Source organism: Lissotriton vulgaris, chromosome 7 (assembly GCF_964263255.1).
Source record: "Lissotriton vulgaris chromosome 7, aLisVul1.2, whole genome shotgun sequence".
Classification (NCBI taxonomy): domain Eukaryota; kingdom Metazoa; phylum Chordata; class Amphibia; order Caudata; family Salamandridae; genus Lissotriton; species Lissotriton vulgaris.
The window spans coordinates 1,690,466,165-1,690,474,052 of NC_141695.1; the positions used below are offsets into that span (position 1 = coordinate 1,690,466,165).

General features: G+C 48.7%; 1 pseudogene; it reads left to right on the top strand.

Annotated features, from left to right (window-relative positions):
* The first annotated feature begins 4,848 nt into the window (after positions 1–4,848).
* LOC147706328 (coiled-coil domain-containing protein 43 pseudogene) lies at positions 4,849–5,481 on the top strand (annotated as a pseudogene).
* The last annotated feature ends 2,407 nt before the right edge of the window (positions 5,482–7,888 follow it).

Below are 7,888 nucleotides of genomic sequence, written 5' to 3' on the forward strand. Positions count from 1 at the left end.
ATTTCAACACAACAATTAATTTCCTGTACCAGTAAACCGTTTTTAAAAGTCACTACCATGTGTAACTCCTCTGGTCAGGTTACTTTGGCTGTGATTGTCATTATAACTGAAACTTGCCTCGTAATCCTCATTGTCAAGTCGCCAGGGGCTTGCTTTCCAAGCCTCGTTTTCATTTTGTAAAGAAATCCCGCTTTGAAACTACCTCTCGCGGGATCACGGGACTTGTATTCCAAGCCTCGCTTTGGATAACCAGCTCCCATTGGCCCGTGCTCTGTCACCTCCCTCATAATACCGGGCTCGCCCTTCGCTCAGGATCCACGAGATCCAGCAAGGGAACAGCTAGGTACCGAGAGGGTGCAGAGCGTTGCGGGCGTAAGAACCTTTCGTTGGACACTTCTAACCAGATAAGTCCTGTGCTCGAGATTCTGCCAGATCTCTAAATTCTCTGTGTTTGTTTGTTGTTTCCTTCCCAAATAGGGTGTGCCATTGTCGCTCCCACCCCCCTCCTGAGTTCTATTGGGCGTGGTTCACTTTTTGTACAAGTGAGGAGTGTTTATCTTTTACGCTCATATATTTGTGTGCCTGATAAAAACTACTAGTCACGGCCAGCAGAGTAATCGCTATTCACACTGCTGCTCTGCTTTACCGCTTAACACTTCGGGGATTACCTCCCCGCCGCCCTACTATAGGTAGCCAAGTAATAACGGGCAGCCACTTCCGGTTTCCCGCACGGATGGACTTAACACTGTAAGTCTCCACTTATTATCCTGTTGCCCTATTATACATGCAACAGATCGCGCTGGACTACACTTCTCAGCGCTAGTTGAGGCCCACCACTCCGGCTTGTGGCACAACTATTTCTTTGCATCCCATGCATCTCGGCCACGGCCTTTGATAGGTATGCCAGCACGTATCACGCCACCAAGTTGCATCAAATGCCATGCAAAATGATCAATATTGATTGATTTCATGTTCTTTGTTTGTTTATTTGTCTGTTTGTCTCACCATTTGTCCACAGACTTCTAGGTTCCTCGTAACAGAGGTAATTCCCCAGACTTATTAGTTTGTTTCTTTTAATGCACCTTTTTTACACATAGTGCTATTTTTAACTTTCACCGCCTTTGGCAGGGTGGGCCTTAGCGCGCCCACACCTGTTAAGGTGACACTCGCAAACTGGTCCTGAAGAAAGCCCTGTAAAGTCACACATACCACGGGCAGAAACATGTTGACCTTTCTTTAACAGGGAAACACCAGTATATTCTATTTGGTAAGTTCTCCCTACACATAGCTAGTTTTTAATATGTCTGGTTGACCAGTCAATAAATGATTTTTTGGTACAACCGTGGACATTTTTAAATTCACTTAACCTTTTTTTCACACTTTACCCTCACAAGAACCTGCTCCGCAGTCTCCTGGCGTCGCAGCACACCGGGGAGGCATTCGATCTCTCCCGGTGGACCCGATGATGAAGCATGTCACCACTAGGGTGAGTGAGGGTTTCCTGAAAAAATCTTGTATTTTTTCTTGAAATTCGTCTGTTTATCTGACCACTTACAACTGGCCTCAAATCTCACGTGCTATTACGCTTCTCTGACGGACACTCTTCCTTTGTTTATCTGAGGCCCAAGGATATCCATGGGGGATAGGGGCCTCCGGTCGGTGACTGCTAACGAGCAGGCCACTGTGTTGTGGGAGCAAAGCTCCTAGGGTTTAGGTCAGGGCAAATGGGAAAACAAAGTAGCACAAAAGGTGCACCCTCAGCGGCACTGAGCAGCTGGGTGCAGAGTGCTGTTTCGACGTCGGGCGCCTTGTGGTTTCCAATGGAGAACCTCCGTTTTGCAAAAGCACTGCAGTCAGGGAGACGAAGGACTTCTGGGTGCGACCACCACTTCGAGAGGTAAGTTGGGAAGTTAAGGGTTGGTTAGGCACCATTGGTTTGGGCATACATGGCCATGGGGCGTCGGGTTCAGGGGTGCCTCTTGGGGTCAGATCTTCTTACCAGCTCCTGGTCACAGTTAGGGGGCCCTTTTGAATTTAGACTGCAGCCGTTGGCTGGAGGCTTGAGACAAGTCAGTGGTCACCGGATCTCTGTTCAGGATCACCAGGGTGACCAACTTGTGGTATTTTTCCACTTAAGCTCGGACCGCATTTGGTAGGGTGCAGAGTGCTGTTTCAAAGTTGGGTGCCCTGTGGTTTCCAATGGAGAACCTTCGCTTTGCAAAAGTACTGCAGGCAGGGAGACGAAGGACTTCTGGGTTCGACCACCACTTCGAGAGGTAAGTTGGGAAGTTAGGGGCTGGTTAGGCACTGTTGGTTTGGGCACACCAGGGCGTGGAACGTCGGGTGCAGGGGTGCCTTTTGGAGTTGGATCTTCTTACCAGCTCCTTGTCACGATTAGGGGGGCCTTCTGGATTTTGACTGTAGGCGTCGGCTGGAGGCTTGAGGCAGATCAGTGGTTGCCGGATCTCGGTTCAGGATCGCCGGGGTGACCTTCTCATGGTGTTTTTCCACTTGAGCTCGGGCCGGGTTCAGTGGGTGCAGAGTGGGCAGGGTTTGGGTTTCCGGCTGCTGCCAGAGGTTGCAGTTTAACAAATCTGGTGTTCACAGGAGAAGCAGTCTTTGGAAGTGAAGGCAGGCAGTTCCTCTGGGGTTTTTGAGGTTGCTGGCTGCAGGACACACTGGGGTTTTGCAGGAGCAGGTTCGAGCGGAGACAGGCCTGTAGGGCTGGGGCCAAGTCAGAGGGCGTCATCACCTGCACGGCTCTTCGGTCCTTCTTCCTATCTTCCTTCTTGTCATTTCTGGATCCGTGGAAGCAAGGTTCAGGGTGCCGCCTAAATAATAGATTTAGGGGCATTACAGGTAGGCAGAGGGCAGGGACCAATGGGTCTCCTCCCTGGGGTGGGAATACCCCCTATTGTGCCACCCTCCAGTGGGAGGGGGGCATGAGCTTGTCACTGGTTGGTTGTGTCCCCCATCCTCAAGATGGCGGGGACTCTGAGTTGTGCTTCACCTTGCCCCCCCCCCACCTGAGGGGTGGAGTTGGCAGAGGTGGCACACCTCTCTCCCTCACTTGTTTTTCCCGCAGATTTTCCCACCCAAAGTGGGGGGTAGAACCAGTGGGGACCAGTTGGTAAAAGCAGCAGGTGGTCTGGGGAACCTCTCAAAGGCGGCATGCCTTTGAAGCTTCCCCTTCGTGAACCGTGCCCATCCTGGGGGAGGAGGCTTGGCACCTTGTCCCAGGATGTGCATTGTTTCAGGCCCCCAAGAGCAGCAGGCTCTCGACCCAGGGGTCCAGAAACATGTCTATTGATGGCAGCCTAAGCAGTCACTCATTCGGGAAACTAGAAGTTGGTCGAGTTTCAGGTGGCATCTCTAAGATGCCCTCTGTCATGCATTTTACATTAAATTCCACACTGGCATCAGTGTGGGTTTAATGTGCTGAGAAGTTTGATACCAAACTTCCCAGTTTTCAGTGTAGCCATTATGGTGCTGTGGAGTTCGTAATGACAAGCTCCCAGCACAATATACTCTTAATAGCAGCACTGCACTTATTTGGTCTAAGAATAGACTTAGACCCTATAGTGCACCCAGCGAGAGGGGTGGCTAACCTATGCCAGGGCAGTGGGTTGTAGGCATGACACACAGGTAGGTGTACCATGTCGACTCTTCACTTTGTTCTGCACCAAAACACACAGCCTGCAAAGGCAGTGTGTGTGTGAAGAGGTACAGGGCCTCTAAGGGTGGCACAATAGGTGCTGCAGCCCTTAGAGGTCTTCCCTGGTCACAGTGCCCTGGGTACCAGTGGTACCATTTAGCAGGGGCTGGCCTGTGGCCAGAGATGCCAATAGGACTAGTTGTCGGGAAAGAACACAGGCCCTGGGAACCTGATTGGCAGGGTCCCAGGGCACATCAAATCAAAGTGCATCAGTGGCCTGGAAAAATGGGGGGGGTTACTGCAACAGAAACCCACTTACCTACACGAAGCAAATGGGTTCCAGCTAGCCAATTTAAAGCTTTGTTACTAGCCAGCAGTAGCAGACTAAGAGTCACCTTGCCACTACAATGGTGGCACAATTAAGTGCTGCAGTCCACTAGTGAAATTTAATTTAGTAGCCGTGGGTACCTCTTGTACTATGTACTAGTGACTAATCGGACCCTCCAGGATATCGCGATTTCGCGATTTGCCGCGAAATCGGCACTTTTGGAAAATGCCGCGATTTTTACAAAAGTGCCCGCGAAATCGGCACTTCTGTAGAAATCGCAGCATTTTTACAAAAGATAATGTATGCCGCTATATCCTGGGGGTCTGCTTAATTTACCGCTAAGTGTTAAATGGCCTCTGGCAGTCGTGGGAAGTTTTGGGTGAGATATGGCGGCTTCAGCCAGGCGAGCGATGCATTGGGGCATGTGGCCCCCCCCTGTGATGGTCCATTGCCTGGAAGTTAAGGCCCAGCTCCCCCGCTGCTAATGGGCGCCGGTTTAAAGCGGCCTGCTTAATTCTCATTGTTATGATTACCCGCGCTAAAAGCCTGTTAAATACCACTTCACTTTATTCAGATGAGGATGGAGCGCGCCTCGCCAGGAGCTGTATATTTTAATCCCATTGTGGCTGCCAAGTTTTGCGAGCAAACCGTCCTCCAGCCAGGACCCTCTGATGGATTTATTGGGCCCTGGGACCTGTTACCTCCAATTTCATATTTCTCATTTTGCAAATAATTCAAGCCCTATGATGCCAAACAAGAAATGAAAGTGTCAGAACCGGAGGCTCATAATACATATAAGTTCTAACCCGAGCATGCTTTCTGTATCCAGTGGCTGTCAACAGGTCATCCACTGCAAAGGCGGCGAGGCTGGCCGGCAGTCAGAGCACTGTCCCAGTGTGGAATGGAGTAGTCTGGCTTCCAGGAGTGGCTGGGGCGGAGGCTAGACGCGCTTGAGATAGATAGCGCTGTGTACACGGCCTATATTCAGGGCCTGCTGCGGGAAGAGGAGAGCGACGAGGACAGGCTGGATGCATTGCAGAGCGTTCTGGGTGCCTTCTTGGAGGAAGTTTCCTTAGACGATGTTTGTCAAGAAATGTTCACAAAATGGTGTGAAGCAGAAAAATCATCACAATATCAGGAGAAGAAAGAAGATGAGATCAAAGCGATTGCAAGCATGATGGAGAAGCAGGCCCAGATTGTAGTGAAACCGAAGGACATTTCAGAGGAAGAGAAACAGAGGAAGGCTGCTGTCTTGGCACAGTACGCCAACATAACTGATGAAGAGGATGACTCGGATGAAGAGAAAGGAGCAGCTGCCACTGTGGCCATCCCTTTGGAAAAATCTCTCTTTAAAAATACAAATGTAGAAGACGTCCTCTGTGCAAGGAGGTTGGAAAAAGAATCCCTTCGAGAGGAATCCCAGAAGAAGAAGGAGCAGGACAAGCAACAGAGAGAGAAGGGACGCCTGTACTGCTGTTTTGCTGCCCTGGGCTGCTGACCGGCAGTCTTTTGCTTTTCGGGGGAAACAAAGTGTCTACATTGTAAGTAAAGCAAATATACATAGCTTCATGTTGTTAAATAACTAAAAAACGAAGATATCGGTGTTTGTTGTAGGAAAAATGGGCAAATAAAATGCCGCAAAATCGCGGCTAAATTTCCATATTTGTGCCGCTAAATTTCCATTTTTGTGCCGCTAAATTTGCTAATCCATGCCGCTATATCCTGGGGGGTCTGACTAATAAGAAAGTTAGAGGAGACAATCAGGTATTAAGCAATTGTACATATACTTGCGGGGGTGTCAGAGCACATGCAATGGGGCCTGGACAGCAGGGCCCAGTGCACTACAGAGTTGAAAAACCAGCAGCATCAGTCCAAAACCTTGGGTGATTATACAAAAGAGGCCCCTTCCTACACGCCCCCCTCAGGATGAAAGTTGATAAGCAACTAACCCGTATCCTGATAGTTACCATCATCTAAGTGGAAAAACTGGAAAGGGTACCTGCATATTGGCATGGTCACCCACAGGTCTATGTTCCGTTGTAAAGTCCATTCCCTGTAGGAAAATGGACCACTTCAACAGTTTGGGGGGTTTCTCCTCTCATCTGCAGGAGCCACCTGAGAGGTCAGTTGAAACTTTGAAGTGGGTCCAATATAAGTAGGGTCTCAACTTCTTTTGGATCAAACCAAAGCACAGGCTTCCCTCTCAATGGCACGCCAACGCTGCTCTCTGGGTAGGAGTCGCCTACTAAAGATGGTAACTGGTTGTTCCTGGCCCTCATCATTTACCTGTGACAACACTGCCCTAATTCCGTGTTCTGAAGCACCTGTCTGGACAATTAATTCTCTGCAGTAGTCACACGCATGTAGGACAGGTGTTATTCACACATTGCTTCCTTCAGGGTGTCAAAGGTCTTCTGACACTTTGCAGACAAAATGGCTTTTTAGACTGTTTCTTGTAGGTGAGTTCTGTTGGTGGGGGTGGGTATAATAGTGAGCCATATCCCTTCACAAACCCCCTGTAATACCCAGTCAAGCCCAGAAAGGCCCTGACTTGGGTTTGAGTCTTGGGAGGCTTCCAAGTCAGAATTGTCTGAATCTTGGGCTGGAGAGGCTGTACATGCCCTCTACGTACAAGCTGGTCCAGGTACACAACGGACCATGCAAAAAAACAACTAAAGAGTGACTTGTCGGTGCTGTGGTCTGGAGAATAAAGCCAAAGACACCAGGAAAACAACCTCACACCTTCAGTGACGAGGCGATATCAGAACTAAAGATAGGGAAAAGAGTGAAACACATAGACAAAGACCATAACTTATATTTTGTTAAGAAGAACCCTCACTCACCCTAGTGGTGACATGCTTCATCATGGCGTTCCCACTGGAGGAACCGAATGTCCCTCTAGTGTGCTTCAACGCTTGATTTACAGCGGAGCAGGTTGTTGTGAACATTTTTTTGTTTTTTTTTGTTTTTAGGTATGTGTTATGTGCAAGTGATTGTGAGGTTAAAAAATATCAGCTGTACCAAAAACGACTTTATTTAATGGTCAGCTAATATTGTTAAAAGCAGTGTGTTGGATATTAATAGTGGTAATATTCTTGACCACTTATATCCTTTGAGAATTAGGTCGACATGTTTCAACTGTCTGAAATTATTAATGCAGCTTTCTTCAGGACCAAAAAAGTGAATATCCCTGGTGGTCCGCGCTCGCTAAGGCGTGTCCAAATCAGTGGATATATAGTATGTGAAAAGATATATTGTTAAAAAATACCGGAATTTTTCCGTGTCTGCAACCCTAGTATTTCCAGGGGACAAAAATAGCACGATCCTATGGTGCTGTCGTCATAGGCTTAGCGGGGGAGGCCTTCTTCATGCTACGGCCATTTGCTCGTAATGGCTCGCCGCCATGAACCTACTCAATGCACTGCCGCCACCCTTAGAGGCCCTGTACATCTTCACAACAGACCATGCCCTATTTGGCATTTGCTTACCTCAGTAGTCAGGCCTGTCTGCTGCCTTCAGTTGGGTAAGGTATTCTTCCCAGGTGGAGCTGAATAAATCAACACCTTCTAGATATGATATCCCAAAAGTTTCCAACCCAAACAGGGGCGTGCTCACCAACCCATGGAAGGAAGCAGGTGCATTTTTTCAGGCCAAAAGGCATCACCAAAAGTGGCCCTCTTGGGTTTAAAAAAGCAAACTTCTCCTTTGCTCCCTAGGTGAGGGCCTTCTGCTAGTAACCTGAAGTCAAATGTTAAGTGCTTAGGTACGTGGCAGCCTCCTATTTGCCGATGAGCTCCGCAGCTCTTGTGATGTGGTGAGCATCAGTCTTGGTGACTGCATCAAGTCCTCTATAGTCTATACAGAATCTTATTTCTGGTTTCCCACTCTTTTGTTTGGACACTAGC